At 47.2% G+C, this 19,867-nt stretch overlaps 1 long non-coding RNA gene across 5 annotated transcripts; it reads left to right on the top strand.

The window, feature by feature from the left end:
* Positions 1–11,291: 11,291 nt before the first annotated feature.
* Positions 11,292–14,637, top strand: LOC144287416 (uncharacterized). Of its 5 annotated transcripts, none has more exons than XR_013355221.1 (4): positions 11,292–11,594; positions 11,714–11,927; positions 13,107–13,140; positions 13,895–14,637. It is a non-coding gene; the product is annotated as an uncharacterized LOC144287416 (long non-coding RNA). The 5 variants fall into 5 exon arrangements; XR_013355220.1 differs by having other exon boundaries at positions 11,293–11,594; positions 11,833–11,927; XR_013355218.1 differs by lacking the exon at positions 13,107–13,140.
* Positions 14,638–19,867: the final 5,230 nt, after the last annotated feature.

Raw genomic sequence — 19,867 nt, 5'->3', positions numbered from 1 at the left:
CAGTGCAGCAGGTGGGTAATAACATGTGAGTATAGAATAGTACGGTCTTTATATTAATTTTTTCTTTTCATTCTTGAAGAAGACGTAACAAAGCCCAGAATAATCTTAATGTTTGCAGCGAGCCTACCCAGAGAGTCCTGAGTGGTTAACAGCTCACAGGGTCAGCTCCTCCGTCCCTCTCCAAAGCCAGCTCCTCCCTCCGCCACCCAGAAACCCAGCTGGAACTTGGAATCCGAAGAATGTGTTTGCATTATCAAAGAACTCTGGCTTTTCCAAAAGGTCCACGCTGGGATTCCATTCTAGTGACTTTACTGAAGGCATCTAATTACTCATTAGTTAGTTCCCACAATCTGTTTGAGAACTTGTTTATGTTAACTGAGAGGGTCGGGAGCCTAGTTAGGAGTCTGGGACAATCGCACATCAGAAATAAGATAAACACGTCCGGAGTGATCACAGCGTCCGGAACCCTAGAGCTGGAGGGAATCAAGAGATCACCAAGGCCTCTCTGATTTTCCAAAGGAGCACATGGGAAAGGTCACTCCAAAGTCACTCCGGGAAATGTGCCTGCCTGGGATCCCATTCACAGCTCCTGGCGCAGGCTCTTCCTCAGACAGTACTTAATGAATGCTTGTGGAATTGAAAGAATACGACTCGGATGTGCATCCTTCCCTGTCAGACGTCTCATTCTAGAAACACAGAGGCCCATACTGCAGCCAGGCAATGCTATTAGGATGGCTCCTCCCTGGCGCGGAGGGAGGTGGCTCTGGCCACAGCACAAACCATTACCCACAAGGAGAGAGAGAGAGCAAAGCACCCCCACCCCACCTGTCCCGGGGCCAGGAGACACCCGGGAGCACCTGTTCTCTGGGAGCCGCTGGCTCCAGGGAGTGGCTCTGCTTTCGCAAAGACAGAATCGTGCCTCTTCGGTAAGATATCTCCCCGCAAACAACCATGTTCTGGTACCTGTTCCCACTGTGTGTTGGCCACCAGGCCACATGGATGGGACAGTCATTCGTTCTGATGCAGAGAGGCCTGGCTGTGGTTACTAATTTTATATAGCAAGAGGATGAAACCGTGTTGTCTAGGGAACCGGATAAGAGTAGAGGGGTTTGGGAACTGGGAATTTTATTCTGGCTCAGATGCTAATTCTCCTGTGACCCCAGCCAAGCCCTATAAATTGTTACTATCTGCAAAGTGAAGATAATGGACAGGCCCTTTTCCTCCCCCAGGAGAGTCCTGGGGATTAATTAGGCAGCTCATTTGAGATTCAAAGTGCTGTGAGCCTACAGGAAAAGTGACTGGAGAACAAAGAGGCTCACACTTCATCCTAGCAGGCCGGAGACCACACCAAAGACAGTCGCAGGAATCCATTGGGTGGCACACCAGTATTTGTTAATTAACTGGTATTAGGAAGTCATTATGGCTACCAGGGGTTAATGGAAAGATTGAACTTACTCAAATCGGCCTATAGAGGTATAAATCGAGGGCTCCTTTGTTCTGAAGGAGAGGTGGGCCCTTCCTTCAGCTGCCAACCTAACTAGAGTGTGCTTCCTGGCCTTTCCAGCACCTTTTTGAAACCCCAAGTGGGTAGTTTGGACCTTGAACAGTTTTTTTTTTTTTTCAATGAAAGATGCAATCTTCTAACTCTTAGTCTGTCAGAAACAAAAATTCTTCTCAAAAAAAATAAAGAGAAGAAGTTAATTAATACTCCTTCTATAACCCTTTCACAGAAAGGTTCCATCTGGTGCTCAAGCAGCGGGACCATGTGAGCCCTGGCTGGCTGCACAAGCTCACACTCACGCACAGTCGCTCACACACACCCAAATACGGAGGCGAGCAAGAAAGCAGAAGAACACACCAGGAGGATCCCAGAGGAGTCCTCTGCCTGGCACAGGGGGGACGAATGTGAAGGTGCAGGACAGAACAAGACAGAGCTAGGATTTTCGAAGCCTGGTCAGCTTTGCAAGAGAAGCCCAGAGGAATACAGACCAGCAGGGAAAGTTACGGCTGGAAATGAGACATCGGTACCTTTGCAGGGCCAAGGGCAAGGGAGAGGCATCCATACAGATCCCCAGGCCAGCATTCCTGGGCTGCTTCCCACCTCCCTCCCCATGGAGCCCAAACACTAGGTTGGTCAGATGCATGGAAATGCAGACTCCTTTGACCAGTTGCCACCAAGCAGCTGCTCAGATGGCACTCAGTATAGACAGCCAGGGTGCAACTCCTATTCCTGGGACCGTTCACCCTGACAGCCCTCATTCTAGCTGTCCCCTTCCTCCAAAGGCAGGAAAGCAAGGACAAGCCAACCCTGAAGCAGGACGAGAAGAATTGGGAAGAATCACCTTTTCTATCTGTTCCCCTGGCTTCTCTGGTCCCAGAAGGCAGCACCTGTGTACACTGAGCCTTATCCCAACATCCTCACAAGGAAGAGGCACCACGGTCTGATGATGGAGAGATCTCTGGGAACACAGACCATGGTCCTGACACGGCTCTCACCCAGGGGACATCGTCCGTCTACATCGCAGAGCTCTCCTGAAACTCCGTTTTCACCACTACTACCACTGGCAGCAAGAACACAGAGCCGGGGGTGGTTTGGCCCTCTCTCTGATCTTGGAATTCTTGAGCCCTGGGCAGCCAGAGCTTGTCAGCTGTTGGGGGGCACCTTCCTGTTTAGGATAAAGGAGGCATCGCCAGACCAGCTTTCCTGTCTCCACCAGGGAAGCCCCCTGGGCAGAGATTCCGGAGGGAGGGCTGACTTCCTAAGAGAGGATCTGAAACCACAGTGGAGTGTTCCCTCCTGCCTTCCAGCTCAGCAAGACCGGAGAATACAGATTTAAAGACTTAAAAAACACATCTCTAGAGAACAGAGTACCCAGGGACACAGCACCCAGGGTGCAAACGTAAACACAGAAGTCATCTAAGTTCAGAAGATGGCCAGGCCCTTCCCCGGGGCTCTGGATCCTGAGCCCGCAGCCTCCCCCTCCCGCTTACTCACCTTGCACCTCTCCTCCTTTGTTCTTGGCCCCGCTGGGGATCGGCAGGCACTGGGAAGGCAAGCAGGGTCCTCCCACATCCAGGTAACAAGGCCACCCCGGTTAGGGCCCGGTTAGGGCCCGAGGTGCAGGGAAGGGCTTGTGGCAAGGGCAGCAGGTGGCCGCCGCTCTGACCTGCCCCCGCTGGAGACAGGTGTGCGCCCTTCCGACAGGGGGGCCCTCACTGTTCTCGGAGGAGAGGAGAGGCGCGTCCTTACCTCCCAAGCGGGGGCTCCAGAAGAATCAGAGCAAGTGGGCTGCGCTGTTTGCTCGTGCCCCTCCTGTTCTGGACCTGTCCTGATCCTCCGTGATCACCCAGGTCCCCCTTACCTCTGCTTTCTCGCCTCATCCCTTCCTGGTAAGGCCCGTTTACTTAATACAGAACTCCTTAAAAAAAAAAAAAAAGCGTATATATATACATATATATATATATGCTGTTTGATTCGCCAACATATAGTATAACACCCAGTGCTCATCCCATCAGGTGCCTCCCTCAGTGCCCATCACCCAGTCACCTCATTTCCCCGCCCACCTCCCCTTCCACTACCCCTTGTTCATTTCCCAGAGTTAGGAGTCTCTCATATTTTGTCTCCCTCTAACTTTTCCCCCACTTAGTTTCCCTCCTTTCTTCTATAATCCCTTTCATTATTTTTTATATTCCCCATATAAGTGAAACCATATAATGATTGTCTTTTAAATAAAGGTGTGTGCTTCCCCCTGGGGGTCTGTCTTTGTCAGCCAGGGCCTCAGGACAGTGTGGGCAGCTCCCTCTCTGATCTCCTAGGCTCCAGATTTCCCACACCAGGCCCTGGCCTTCCCCACCCCGGCAGGGCCGTTACAGAGCAGCACCAGGCACCCTGGAGAGTCCTGGGGGGCTTGCTATGTCTGCCTTGGCCCCACTGGGACCCTGGAGCATGCAAGGTGCCTTGGCTACCCAATTATGCAGACGCTATGCTGGATGGTGCTCTCCTCCACCTGCATGCATGCACCCAGTGGAACTCCTCACCAGCTCTCCATGCTCCCTTCTGGAAACCAAGGAAGGCATGAGAGCCACTTTCTCAGGAAGAACTTTAAAAACAAAAATGTTGTCCATTAATAAAGATTTCTTACAACCGAAAGTGTTCAGGTAATTTGGAGCCCAAATGGCCTGGGCCTGGTGCCCAAAACTTGCTAAGTGGACCCCAAAACGCTCTGAATGTTCCATGCAGGCCAGTTGGTTCATCTGTAAGCCTGCAGTGGCATCAGTATCTCCTTATTAACATTGCTGCACCTCAAACACAGTAAGTACCAACGGCCTTAACCACCATCATTGATGATCCCTGGCTCACGACAACCCAGAAAACGGGACAATGAAAGGGCAAACATTAGACAAGCAGTTAGAAACAATGTTCTAGGACTTTTATCTCTAAGATTTTTAGGATTATTTTTACCAATGGTATTAAGTATACCATCAGTTATTCAGTCTGCAAACATTTACTGAGTGCTGAGGAGGAGAGTGGGTGACAAAGTTCTGGATCTTAGTCCTATTTCCTCTTGTATTACTATTTTGGTACCAAGAAAACCCCACAGACGTTGCTGGAGGCAGAAAGGGCCCCGTGAGGCAGGAATGAGGCAGATAGTCAGATAGAGAGGGCACAGTGACACAGCAGAGGGCTGTGTCCCCTGAAGGTAGGAATACAGGGGCAGCCTGTCTGCAACCATGTCAAAAGGAATGTTGTCCTGATCTTGCAAAAGATGGAATTTGTGAACTGCCAGAGGAAAGCCTTTTAGGGCTTTGTTCCCTTGTAGTGGCTAGAGCAGACAGGATGGGCATTGAGGGGTGACAAGGAACGGGTGGCTTCGCAAGCCAGGGATGAAGTTGTGAGCAAGGGCCCAGGGAGTGGAGGAGAGAGCAGGGCTTAGATAACCTGAGGAAGGAACAAACCGGCTCCTCCACTGAAGGCTGCCAGAAGAAATACAGGGTGGCCGCTCCAGTGTGTCAGATACACAACCAGGAAGTGTGTAGTGTAAGTGTGTCCCAGGTATCACATGTGGTGTACTTACACCATCCTGCAGGTTCTATTTCTCCAGAGAATCAGCAACCCTGAGAGCCTGTGAGATGGGGGGCCGGCACGCCCAACACCTGCAGGTGGGCCAGTCGGCTGGAGACCCATGGAGCTGCTCATGTTGCCATCTGAGTCCAAATGCTGTCTGCTGCCAGAATTCCCTCCTCCTCTGGAGAGGTTAAGGTTTTTTCTATTAGAGCCTTCAACTGATTAGACGAGGCCCACCCACCTGATGGAGGACCCACAAGCTGTTTTATTCAAAGTCACTTGATTAAAATTCTAATCTCATCTTAAAAATACCTTCACAGAGACATCTAGTAAAAAGTTTGACCGGAGATCTGGGCACTATAGCACAGCTAAGTTGACACATGAAACTAATGATCACGTTAGGCAAGATAGCTGGCTGAGCACAGTTTTGAAAAACTAGTGAATCTGAAGCAATTCACAACACATGCACGGGAATCTAATCCCAGAGGTGTTGAGTCATACAGCAAAACGGCAAACATACAGTCCAACTATCAGAAGGGCTCCGGGCATATGTCTCGCTAATGAGGAAATCCTTTTTTTGAGAATCAGTCACCTAGAGATGCCTTGTTTTGCTTTGCTTTTTCCTTCTTTCTTTGAAAGGGCAGAGCTTTCTGGAGCCAATTGAAATGTGAAGTGTCTCCGGATGGCTACAGACAAAACAAGTCTTTATAGCCAGCTCTTACTCATTGGGCCTCAGAGGCACTTGGTGGGCCTCTCATTCCAAGGCCAAGTTTAGCTCAGCCCTCTCTCCTCTGTGCGGGTGAGAACGTTGGTCCAGGTGGACCTTTAACGACTGTTTCGCTACAAGAGATGCCCTGGGGAAGGCATCTAGTGTTATTTTGTAGATTTGGAACCTGAAGAAGCTCTCTGTGTGCTGACAGGAAGCTTTCTGCAGTCAAATGTCCCCCCAGGCCGGAGCTTGCCGAGGGCGGGGTTGGGCCTCAGAGCCCCTGCCCTCCTCTCGGCAGCCTCCCCTCCAGCCTTCGGCCTGTGCCTGCGTGGCTCGCAGCCCCTGTCTGGTGTCCTTGGGATCCCTCTATCGTACAGGAAACCCATCCTGGAGAATAGAGGCCAAACCCCAAAGCAAGGCCCTTCCCCTAAATTTAGTCCTCGAAGAGAGACGAGGAGTTTGAATACTTAGCATGGAGAACACCTGCCACACCCCAGGCTTTATTTTGTTTTCCTTCTTTGGAGACTCAGAAAAAGTTTGTCCTTGGCTCCCAGAGGGCCAGATGATGGGGCCTTATGTCCCTGAGCCGCGAGGGGGTCATGGGGGCGTTTGAACTCCAACTAGAGCCAGTTCTAACAGAACTTGCCTTGGACGAGGTCTACTCCTTCCCAGAGAACTTATTTGAGGAAATCTCCCCGGACCCATCTCAATTCTTGTCTTATGTTCCCAGAAAGGCTGTGTTCAAATGACCCCCCGCTGGGTTCTCACCCTATTCCCATTGCACATACAATTCACCGTGAACCTGAGAGCAAGCGCTTTATTCCCACTTCTCAAGTGTTCACCCTGGGCCGGAGACTGCTTGAGAAATTTCACATCCTAACTTCTTTAACCAACAACCCCCTGGGGTAGGTACTCCAGATAGTACCTGGCCTCAGAGCTTGCTCTTCTTCCCCTGCAAAACCATTGTTTGGAGACATTTCATAAAGACCACAACTGACACACCAAACAAACCGTCCTAGGACCCTCTAAAAAGTGTTTTCACAGAACTCCTCTCATTTCCCTTCCATCACTGCCTGTGAAATAAGGCATTCTTTTCCCTCCCACCCACACTGTCTGCAGTGGGACCATGAGGGAGAGCAGCCTGGGAGAGGTGGAGGCTCAGCCTGGCCTCCCCAGGGCTTGCAGGGAAGTGTCCAGCTGCTTGCGGGTGGGTGCTCAGCCTGCCCGGACACAGGGCAGCTGACTGCGTCATCCCACACGGCGTCAGAGATCCGGTCCCCTGCTTAGCGTCAAGGTCTTCCCAAACTCAAGCAAGTCAAAAAAGAGATTCATTATCCTTCCTCCACAAACCATCCCTCCCAACTCTCTCCCCAACTTCGCAGTGATGACCGTCTGTCTTCTGGTCTCCCAGTCTCAAAACCTAACAGTCAGCCTTGGGAAGTGCTGTCCTTCTCCCTCTCACATCCAAACCAGGCTCTCTGCATGTCCTTGGGAAGGCCCGTGTACAGCACAGACACCGTGCCCACCTGGCAGGATCACGCCTGGGGGCACAGTGATGGGAAAATCAAGATGGTCCAAAGGTAATGGTTTTATCAGCTCCTGGAGGAGAGGAAACTGGGACACAGATCATGATGATGCAGGGTAAGAAATGACAGGGACACAAGAGAGGGATGAGATCCTCATTGATGTGCTGAGGGATCTCGGAGCAGGACACGCTCACCTCCACGCTGCTGAGACAGAGAAGCAGCCTGGGAGCTGAAACTGCCACCATAACCCTTCCAGGTGCTCCCAGGGTTGGCCGGCATTAGGGAAGGAGGGTGAGTGGCTGTCAGTGTGCCCTCTGCAGTTTCAGGGCCTGCCTGGCGCAGGGGAAGGCCTGAGGTGCCACCTGTGCTCAGATGATGGGGTTTCTCTCAGATGATGGCTCTGTGCACCTGCTCACTCTTGCAGTTCATGAGCAAAAGATGCATATTTTTCCCCCTGGTCGTGTGTCTAAAATCAGTCTTTCAATCCATTTTACACTGGCATTTTATTCAATGGCATCTTATATTGTTACTAGACCAAACTTTGTTTACGGTACAGAAAATCATGGTCTACCTTGCGTGCGATGCTGTCTCCGATGTGATGCACTGTGTCGTGGGAGCTTGGGCAAAGCGCCTAACCCCGCACTGCCCGAACTCTGTCATCTGTCTGGCCTGCCGATAGCCCGAGCTTTGGTGGTTGTGAAAAGCCCAGAAAGAAGACCGCACAGGAGCACATGAACAGTGGTTTGGGGCATAGTCCATTTAATAATGTCAGCCATCCAGCAAGAATGAGCTCTATTCGCTCCCTTTGTCCCTGTTGGTAGCATGACAGCTGGGCCACCCTGGTGCCTGTCCTGTGCTTGTTCCATGTGGGCGTGGAATAGACCGGAGGAGAAACAAGCACAGCAGGCTCATCCCGACCCGGCTGATTTTAACTTCACTCCTGATCTTTTCAACAAGGGATTTTTCTGGTCTGTGGTCCTGTTCTTCCCAACACAATGTTTCCCTGTGGTGGATCTAGAGAACCCCCAGCATCTGAAATGCTACCTATTGAAGCAGCAAATACTTAATGTGTAAAACTCATAAAATTTGAAGTAAATGTTAAGATACTTGTAATAATACTTCTAAAAGTATAAAATATGAAAAATTTTACCCTTGCCCCTCCAATGCCACCCTCCAGAAGGAAATCGTTACGTTCAGTTGTCGATCTTTCCAGACTCTTCCAATGCAAATAATATAAAATAGTGATTGCTTGAGAAATGATGGTGATTGTTGCTTGAAGTGAAATGAGCAACTTCACGCACAAAAATAGGACTGAATCCCCTCTGGCCGGTGGTAACGTTGCTTGGATTCTCACCCCTGAGTCCCCATCCTGACTTCTCCCCTCCTGGCTTCCCTCCTGTGACTCTCTCCCTGCTCACACGTGCACACTGGGAAGCCCCGTCTACCTCTCCTACACCTCTGTATCTCTCGGTATTCTCTTCCCAATAATTATGAAATGTGGGACATTTGGGGGGATTAGAGTGGATTTCTTTCAATGGTGAGAAGCTGGTCTTGAAGGGAAATTTGTTCTAGATGTTTTTCAGAGCCAGAAGAAGGGCCACTGAGTCAGAAGAGCACTCCCTTGGGGCGGTTTAGTTGATTAAGCATCTGCCTTCAGCTTTGGTCATGATCTCAGGGTCCTGAGATCGAGCCCCATGGTGGGCTTCCTTCCCTGCCCCTGTTCATTCTCTCTTTCTTTCTCTCCCTCAAATAAATAAAAAAATTTAAAAAAAGAAGAGCACTCCCTGCTCTTACTTTTCTTTCTTTCTTTCCTTCTTTCTTTCTTTCCTTCTTTCTTTCTTTCTTTCTTTCTTTCTTTCTTTCTTTCTTTCTTCTTTCTTTCTTTCTTTTTTCTTTCTTTCTTTCTTTCTTTCTTTCTTTCTTTCTTTCTTCTTTCTTTCTTTCTTCTTTCTTTCTTTCTTTCTTTCTTTCTTTCTTTCTTTCTTTCTTTCTTTCTTTCTTTCTTTCTTTCTTTCTTTCTTTCTTTCTTTCTTTCTTTCTTTTTTAAAGATTTTATTTATTCATGAGAGACACAGAGAGAGAGGCAGAAGCACGGAGGGAGAAGCAGGGAGCCTGATGCAGGACTCAATCCCAGGACCCCAGTATCACAACTGGAACCAAAGGCAGGTGCTCAACCACCGAGTCACCTGCCTCCCGGTGCTGATAGATGAGCCCCTCCTGCTCATCTTTCAACTGAAGTCTATGCCCACTCCTCCCAACTGCCTGAGGGCACCACAGAGGGGACTCTCCTTGTGAGGCTGGATGTTGTCAACCTCTCTGATGGCCTTAAGGGCGTAGGAATCAACATTCAAATGCCAGCAGGTTTTGACCCAGCACCCTTATTGGCAGAAATTCATCTAAGGGAATAAAGAGACAGATGCACAGATAATATGTGAGAGCTGACATAATATGTCACAGCATTGCTCCCAATAAGATATATAAGAAATCTAACGACCACTAATAGGTGCATTGTTAAATACATTACTGCACACACAGACAGATGTGTCCGTTAAGAAGGGTGAAGCCTTATAATGTGGCCTTTAAAAAATCATATGTACAAATATGCAAACACGGAGACAATTCTGGGAATAATATAAAAACATTAGCAGGAAAAAAAAAAAAAAAACATTAGCAGGAGTTTTCCCTAAAGAATTACTAGCGATTTTTCCTTCCTTGTCATTTATAGTATTACATGTTTCTTTCCCCACCATTGTCATGTTATCATTTATATAATGAAATCAGCTCTCTTCATCTTGGAAAACTCATGGTCTATCTTTCACTGTGCCTTCCCTGTCCTGAAGTTATCACCCAGTTTTGTGAGGTCCAGAGAGATCATGTTAGACCTGGGTCCCAGAGCCGATGTCCTACTATTGATTTATCCCAAAGGGAGGCAACAGTGTCATCACTCAAAAAAGAAGGAGGGGGGGACACCTGGGTGGCTCAGTGGCTGAGCATCCGCCTTCAGCTCAGGGCATGATCCTGGGGTCCTGGGATCCAGTCCTACATCGGGCTCCCTGCATGGAGCCTGCTTCTCCCTCTGCCTGTGTCTCTGCCTCCCTCTGTGTCTCTGATGAGTAAATACATAAAATCTTATTAAAAAAAAAAAAAGGAAAGAAAAGAAAAAATAAAAAAGAAGGAGGGGAGACTAGAGGAAGAGAAAGTAGGTGAGCAAAGGAGGGACCTCATGTGCCGGTGAGGTTCAGCATGGTTTATCTCTTAAATCGAATTCGAATTGTTACCATATATATCACCAGTAGCACCGATGGTCTAAACTCACATTGAAGCATATGATGAAACAACCTATTCCCAAACTCTGTGAAGCAAGTGCCACAGATGGCTGTGGTTTTCCTGTGAGTCGGGGTGATAGATGAATGGCTCCCTGGACCCCTGCCCCTAATACTGGGCTCATTCCGAATACAACTTTGGCTCACATTTGACATTGTCATTTCAATAAGCACAATCGTGTGTGTCACTCTTTCCTATGTAAGTGGAAGTGGGAGATTGATTTCGGGTTAGCTTTTTCATATTATTGCAAAATCTACTCTGGATGGGTTTTGGGATGTGCGTGCTTTCTGAGGTTATTGCTCAGAGAAAAAAACAAATAAAAAAGCCTCACAGGGCCTAATGCACAGGAGCCTTTCTCAGGTTCTGCCTCCCGCTGCTGATAGGACCCGGAGCCCTCCCACTGCCCCCGCTGCATCCCAGAGAAAAGTTGTTCACCCCAGAGCTCTGACGGCCAAAAGAACCCACTCCCTCACTGTACTCCAGCTGTAGCAATGCTGGCCCCACTCTGAGGGGGGAGGCTGTGTTTCTAATAAAAGCCAGAAAGCCTAATATCTTGAGCTATTTTCAACCCTGCCTCTCGGACACATTTGGCTGTCTGTTTATTTTTGTTAGAAAGACAGACTTGTTTTTCTGCCAGGGGACTCTCTAACACCCTCTGCCTCCAACATCTGCACAGAATAGAATGCTTTGGAGGGTCACATGAGAAAAACACTCCCTCTGAAGGGGGCGAGGAAGATAGTAGTGTTTCTGTGTGAAGCAACAGAGTGTGTAAGAGAAAATGCCAACCAGGCCACACCAAGGAGCCATTGTGATGGCCGTGCTTCAGCAGAAGAGGGATCTGAGGCCAGCGAACAAAGGTGAAGGGGACACTGCAGGACTCTCAGCTCCTGCGCAGTCAACATCTGCCGTACAGAACACAGCACCATTCTGCGGCGTTCAATATTCTCCTTGTGTGCCAGAGCCTAAAAGGGTACTTTACAATGCTGTTTGCTTATTTATCATTTGTCTCTTTTCTCATTTTGCAAACTCTATGAAACAGAGCGTATGTCTAATATACCCACCAATATATACTGGGTTTGCTGCCCACAGCAGATACTAAACCAATAGCTGAAGGAAGGAGGAGAGAGAGAAGGAGGAGGGAAGGAGGGAGGGAGGGAGCACGGATCTGCGCCCTCATCCAAAGACACTTCCTGCACCACCCACACCAGGTCACCTGCTGCATGAAGGATTGGGACACTCTCTGCAGCACCTTGCTGCTTGCTTGGCAGAAAGCAGAGTCATCAATAAACATCCACTGAATTGGGTATGTTCCTCCGTGCTTGTTGGACTAACAATAGATTTGCAGGGCTGGTTCCTGGGGCTTAGCAGAAATGATCCTACTACTCAGATGCTTTGCAAGGTGAAGATGGGTGTGTGGCCAGAAATGCAGTGGTGGTTCCCATAACACCCTCCCAGGGTGACAAGCATGGGTTATAATACTTGGAAAAAAGGAAGATAGGAAATCAATATACGATCCTACCTTTTCCCCAATGCTGCATTCGACTATTCAGTTCTACTCTAGGCTGTTTACCATCAAATACACTATGGGTTTGAACTCAGTTTTGGCCAATGGGTGATCTGGATGTGCCAAGAGGCGTTTCTCAGTTTTCTAATCTGTAGAATGGGAATTATTTTTTCTGTCTTGGCAGTAGTTATCCCCATGATTGAATAAAGGCAGTCTTCAACATGATTTTGTAAAGCATAAATTACTACACAACGTATTGCTCCTGTTAAAAATATCTGGCAGATATTTAGCCCTCATGGTGTGTAAGTATCTTGCTGAGCACTTCAGTGCTAACAACATTTATAACTCAAAGCACCCCCATAAGGAAGTTATAGCAGTGATGGTCCAATGATCATTTATCAACATGGAAACGGACACAGATAATGAAGGAGGCAAGTCCATTCCCGCTATTGTGATAAGGAGGACCTTCACCAATCAGTAACACCTCAGAGCAAAGAGACAGGCTTGGGGTTCCATGGAGGCAGGTGGACAAGGACAAGTGGGGCACAGGGTTGCCCGTGGGTCAGTGAGAGGCAGACGAAGGTTTTATCTGGTCATTGAGGAAGTGTGAAGGTGAGTCTTATCCTGGAAGAGTAAGAGGGGGTGGTCTCTCCCGGTTAGCGGTTTTCTGGAAGGAACAAAAGAGGATGGTGGAGGGAAAGGGTGGCTCACCATCGCTCTTTAGCAGGAACACAGGGCTGAAGCAAAATTCCACACTATCACAGGTTTAAAACCATGCCCAAGAATACACAGTGAGTAGTTCCGGTAGTGGTAGTACTAGCAGCCCTAGTGGCAGGACTGGTAAACATTTAGTGATGGTTTACTAAGTGTCTCATCACACACACACACACACACACACACACACACACTCAGATCTTTATATGCATTCCAGTCCAATAATTTTATAAGGAAATTCTCTTCTTCTTTTCTACTTTACAGATCAGAATGCCTACAATGCTCATCCCTCAGAGATGTAAGCACCCATCCAGGGTCAGAATGGTGCTGGTGGAAGGAAACATGACTTTACACCTGAGCTCCGGCTCCCCAGTCATGGTCCCCCCACCGTGGCATGGAAGACTTTGTGACACCAAACACCCTAGTCTGGCGATGATGATAGAAAATTAGTCTGTGGTTGAAAGCCCGTCTTCCTTTCCTATATGGCTTTTAAATTCAAATATCACATTAGATTCCTAACTCTTACAAGATTTCTGGTAAGGGATAACATATCAGATGCTGGTGGTTTTTAAGTTTAAGATCATTGTGATATTAATTTTAAAAGGAGGCTAGAAAACAAGAGGTGGGAAATGCAGCACGAAGGACATCTTTACATTAAGTTACCGATGCTAGCCTACCATTGTGTGCTCTGACTAGTGCCCACAGGATGCACAAACGCTTGCTTTCAGGCATCATCCCCCAGAAGTGAACCAAATGAACGAGGGTAAGATCGTCTATGGAGAGTGAAATTATAAACCAACTGAATGGTTCAGGACAGAATGAATGTAGGTTACTCTAAGAAAATGGAAGGGCTTACTAGTTACCTTTATACTCAACTGACTTCATGGAAAGAATTAGATTTTCTGGGGCACATGGGTGGCTCAGTCCATTGAGTGCCTGACTCTTGATTTCAGCTCAGGTTATGATCTCAGGGTTGTGAGATCAAGTTCCACAGTGGGCTCTGCACTGGGCGTGGAGCCTACTTAAAATTCTGTCTTTCCTTCTCCCTCTAGAGCTCTCCACTCGAAAAAGAAGAAGAAAAGAAGAAGAAGAAGAAGAAGAAGAAGAAGAAGAAGAAGAAGAAGAAGAATTATTAGATTAGCTGAAGAAATGATGCCTCTTAAAAAAAAAAAAAGAACTAAGAAGTGGTTGAAAAAAACTAAGAAGGTAGAGCTGACCTGTGCACCTGGCCCGGCCCCATCTGGGGAATGCAGGCGGTCCCTGTGAGGGAAGCCGATACCCTTCAACATCTGAATTGTTCTTGAAGGCTTCTTTTTCTAATTACGTGCTCACTAGGCAAGTTTAAGACTACTCAACAGAAATCCTACTAACTTCTTCGATTGGGGCTATGGTTGGTTAATAGAAAAAAGAAAAGATTAATGCACAGAATTATACACACAAATCCTACATACCTTAAATATTTTGGTTGAATGTCATAAAACCATATAAATACTGATTCACTCATGTGGATGCTTTTGCTAATGGTCCCACCAATTGGACTTGTCATGGTATTTCTTTTTTTTTTTTAAGATTTTATTTATTTATTCATGAGAGAGAGAGAGAGAGAGAGGCAGAGACACAGGCCCAGGGAGAAGCAGGTTCCACGCAGGGAACCCGATGTGGGATTTGATCCTGGGACTCCAGGATCATGCCCTGGGCTAAAGGCAGGTGCCAAACCACTGAGCCAGGGATCAGGGATCCCCCTGTCATGGTATTTCTTGCATTAACAGATAATAAATAATAGAGTGTCTATGAATTCCTGTTTCTATTTATTGATGGCAGAGCAAGAACTTATTAACTCCCATGAAAAAATTTAATTCAGATGACTTAGCTCTAGAGTTTTCTCCTTGGCATCTATAGCTGCCTATCTACACTAATTTGAAAAAGTTATCTAAATATAAACCAAAACAAAATTAAGGTTGCTTTCATCAAATTCTTCCAGATAAGTTCACTTCAATTTTCATAGAAACTGTCTCGGTATAATCCTATTTCACTGTATTCAATCTTACAGTAGCCTGTTAAAGTACATGGTTATCATGAAAGCACACTGTCTCTAGGTACAAACCTGATTCCTGGCAGGGGACACCCAGAAGCACTCACGTGTGCATTGGCGAGCCGACCACCAGTGCACAATGGATTGGAGAGTGGCGCTGCATAGAGTGTCTAAGAGGGAGGAGAATCCATGAGTGGCAGGTGCTATAGAGGTGTCCCCCTGTCACTTGGTCTTCCATGTAGCTGCCACTCCAGGGAGGCGGGCAGGGTGCCAGCAGTGCCTACCACTGCTTTTCCTGCTAAGACATCAACTAGGCTTTTCGCTGTACCTTGGTCTCTGCTGGGTCTGCTTTCATTTATTCACTTAGTTGTCCCATTAGTCATCTATAATTTGGTAATTAACTCACAAGGTGAGCGATTTTCATCCCTCCCCCACCCACTTTTCCAGCCAACAAGTGCCCCCTCCCCCGACAAAGCAAGGCTACCAGCTTTCTGAGTTTTTGTGCACTGCCAGATTCCCTTTTCAGGGGCCTCTGGAAAATAGCAGCTGTCCCCAAACCAGAATGAATCCACTGAGGTAAATGTTTCATGTGACCCCACGGTGGGGGGGCCATGGCACCCACTTAAGGACACCCCAAAATTGTACCACTCCCTCTGTGTCTCCCACTCATACTTATTTTATCCTTGGCAGGTGTAGTAAGTAGGAAGTATTGCATGACACATCACATTAAACTATTTTGTGTGAGACTCATTAATGACAGTATTTAGAATTCTGTTGTAAAACCAACATCAACTGGTCGGTTTTAATGATTTGAAGGAGTTTGTTAGGATAGCATTCCACCCCTGAAACAACCTGGGTTGATGTTGCCCATGAAGGTACCAGAATAGGCCACTTGAAATGTGCCTCTTTGGCTTATGGATTACTTTCAGCTAAAGGCAGACACAGGACAAGCTCTTTACCTCCCGCTAACTGCCTGAAACATAGAATAAATTTCTCCTTTTGTAAAGGAAATTTCATTGGTAAAAGTGTCTCTGTAGGAGGAAGAAAGTTACTCTAAGAAAGGAGTCTTATGACCTGAGAGGCTCTTGGCTCCAGAACAAGATGATGTTTATTTGCCATCCCTCTCCTCCTAGAAGCTCGAAACTCCCTTTGTGGGGCCTCCTGCATATACAGGCCGCCGTCACCCGGCTGCTGTGCTGAATCTTGTCTTTGTAAAAACTCTCATGTGTGTAGTCCATTGAATTGTTTTTTTTTTCTACAGTTAATCTTTTTACCAGTTTGATTCATGGACTCCAGCCACTGCACAAAGGTGGCTCCTCCCTTCCTGGTCAGGTCACATGTATAGGAAAATAACTATCCTCTGTTTCCTAGGGTTCACGTAGGATAAGCTTACTACTATAAGCCAAGAAAAGAGGCAGGATGATGGGTTCAGGTTTCTTAACACTCCTAGGACAAACGAGCTCTGAGTCAGGAAAAGCTCTAAGAATCCCGGGCAGCAGTTCCCCTGTTGGATTCAAGCAAGCAGAGTTCTGCTTTGGGGCCTACACTTCAGAGCATCTCACGCATCTTTCTCCCACATACATGCATGCACACAAACACACAGGAAATTATTTAAGAGCACATGGGTCCCTTGGTCACTCACGACCCAACACCCTGTGCTGGGGTATATTTTCTATTACTTTAAGCTTTGCTCTCAGGATTAAGGCCCACAGACCCAAAGCAACACCTTACCACATCTCTTTCCCAAACATCTCTAAAACAAGAAGCTACCATGTCCAAATGCAAAGATTTGGGGTGGAGCCATTGTGATGTAAGTGAAAGGCTCTGCCAAATGGCAGAACAATTTAAATGGCCCCCAGGTAAGAGAAAAGGCAAGTTAGCACTCCATCTGGCCATCTTCTGGAGCTAGGATGGCTTGAATGTATCCAAGGACCCTTTCTCAGGAGTGCAGGCCCTCTGTTCTCTGGCTCCCTTCCCGGGCCTTTTGTGAGTCTACAACATTTCTACTCAATTGTTGTTATGTGTCATATGTCACTACTCACCTAAATATTGCCCTCCATGAAAAGAACACTCCATTCACAATATTAATGAAATCACCTCCTCTTTCATAACTTGCTGACATTCTATCCTTAAACCAAAAAATTTGCATAGGTTGGTCATTTTGCCATTATGTACGGTTATGAGAGAAGCAAGGATAGAACGTTTTTTATTTGATGCAATTGGTGGCATAACTTGATGATATAGAGACATGGGACATGTGGGTCAGCAAGGCCCACCTGTGAGGACGGTGATGTGCATGAATGGGCCTTTCCCACCTCTGCCTCCACTGCTTGCTGCTGGAAGCTCTCAACTTGCTCTCACCATGAAGACAGCGGTTGATAATGACCTTATCACACCTCCAAATTATTTTCTTTGTTACCGAGGGAAGATCCTTTCCTCAAAGGAAGAACCAGTCCTCAAAGTGCTAAAACAGAGGTTAAAAGTAGATGACCATCTGACCAAATGCAGTTGACCCTTTCCTCATGGAGAGAAAACCAAGAAGTTGCTGATATTTACAAATTTGGAATTTGCACACCAGCTCCCCCAAATTAGATCTAAAACCGCAGGGCCTGCATTTCTTCAAGGCACTATTGGTAGGGGCTGCATTCTAGCAGTTTCCATCAGACACTGGGTCTGCCATTCCTCAAGGACCCCGCTGTTCCTTCTCCCAGAGACCAATGTGGCCTTGGTCTTCATGGCCTTTCTTCCTCCATTGTTCTTCCAAGGCCAGGTTATTCACACCTGCTTGAGCAGGGCATGCACGGTTGCACACGTAGGCTGTAGACACGGAACAAACTCTCTGGAGAGTGACCTCTGGGCAGCCTGGCCTTGGAGCCTGGGGTCCTTCAGCTGGGGTTCTGTGATTGCTGGGTGGTGACAATCCGCCTGTGTAGATAACATGTGCACAGGTACTCAGGCGTGTGGACAGATCTCGGCAGAGTTCGTCAGGCTGAAACAGAAGCAAGCTAACCACTGAATTTATTTTCCAAACCTGAACTTCATTCCCATTGGCACAGGGTCCACTCCAAACACACAAATAAAATAATGCAGGAACGGATTGCCTGCTCTGGAGTGTTATTATAAGAACTGGTTGATATGATCTCAACATTGAACCAAACCACCCTTAGAAATGGGCCCCTTGTTGTCTCCTGTATCCAGCGTAGACTTTGAGGTTTTATTCATTCTCCAATTAACCTTCAAGTCATCCTTGGATTCTGTACTTCTAAAGACCGGATATCATGTATTCCTCTCACTGGCAAAATACATTCCCACTATGGAGAGTGCATGCATCTGAGATCTGGAGCAGGCAGGAATTCTGTTTGTGTGCCTGCATCTGGAAAATGAATCAGAGCTTCTATTAGGCATGATTACCCTTATTAGTGGATATGACTTTCAGCCCGGCCTCTGGGATATTTATCACCAACGGGACTGCAAAGGGATTATGAAGAATAAAAGATCCTTATTCTAGCATTCAAAATAAAGAAGAAATAATACAGGGTACTTTACTGACATTTTGATGACAAATGGGGAAGAAGTTCGAGCTGAAGCTGCCATGCAAGGTTATTGGATGTGATTTTGCAACGCATGCGATCAGCTTTGTGTTAATTAAACAGTAAAAACTTACCACTTGCTGGTGGCCCACAGGAGTCCACGAACTTTAGTTTGTGGGTCAAATCCAGCCACTGTCTGCTTTTGCCAGTAAAGTCTTGTGGCAGCCAGCTCTCCCCACTCACTGACCTACTGGGCATGCCTGCTCGGGCACACAGCAGCAGAGCTGCAAGGCTGACGCAGAGACCTTGCCCACTGCAAAGGTGACAGTGTCTGGCCCTTTACAGAAAAGTTTTGCTGACCCTGCCCTTTGAGACTTAAAATCCCAATGATTTGAAATAAATAATTGATGGGCTGTATAGCTGTGCTCCCGAACACATGTGTACATCAGAGGTAGACAGGCCCAAATTAAAAACCTGACTCATATATTCATTCAACAAACATCCTTGGAGTGTCACTCTGTCAGGTTCTACCCTAGGGATAAGGATGACAGAGCAGACAAGGCAGCCCCTCCTCTCTCTAGGACCTTACATTCCAATGGGCCCATCAATTAAAGGTAGAAAATAGAGGAATGTTTTCTGAGGAAGGTCAGTTTCCTTAGCAGTAAGAGAGTTCAGGAGTACAAAATTTGTAGTTAGTATGAGGATTACAACAGAAAATAGAGCGAAATACTTACCACAGTGCCCGGCACAAAGAGATAGATAGCTCCATAAATGTTCATTATTGCAATATTAGTCTCAATAAATAGATTAATGAAACATTATTTTTACTATCTCAGTGTCAATTCACTCCAAAAATAATTTACTTTGGGGTCCTGTTGTGCTTTAGCCAATGGTGTTGTGTAGATGAATCTTGTGAAGGGGGTGGGCTAGACACAGGACAACTGCCCTATCACAGGAGGTTCTACTGAACAGTGATGATTGTATTTTGGAAAACATACAATTTAATAATACCCTATATTTGGGGTCAAAGTGTATTGCTCACTGGTTCTAAATGTTTGACAATTTCTAAGGAGGAAATAAGGGAAGCTGTTGGATGGAACAGATGGATAGAAATCCATCATCTCCATGAGACCTAAGCCTTTGGGCCAGACTACCACATGGCACAACTGGGAGTGGATCCAGCCACGGGATCTTTTCACTGACCTGTGCACTCAGATAGGACAGGGATCAGGGGTGGGGGAGGGGGGAGGGGAATGAGTGCTAACTCTAGCTCCATGCCGGGGCTGCAAGCACTAGCTGGTACCTCTCAAGGCAGCTATGTGAACTGGGCATCATCAAGAATGTTGGGATCCAGGACAAGGGTGGAGACTCCCTCCTGGCCTTGGTGGAGCCCATCTGAGTTATGAATGAATTCATGCAAGCAACATGGCAATGCACATTTGTCCCCTGCAGTGGTGGGAGAC

Source organism: Canis aureus, chromosome 17, assembly GCF_053574225.1.
Source record: "Canis aureus isolate CA01 chromosome 17, VMU_Caureus_v.1.0, whole genome shotgun sequence".
NCBI lineage: Eukaryota > Metazoa > Chordata > Mammalia > Carnivora > Canidae > Canis > Canis aureus.
Note: the sequence above shows the minus strand (reverse complement) of the source record. Positions and strands in the feature narration are given on the sequence as shown.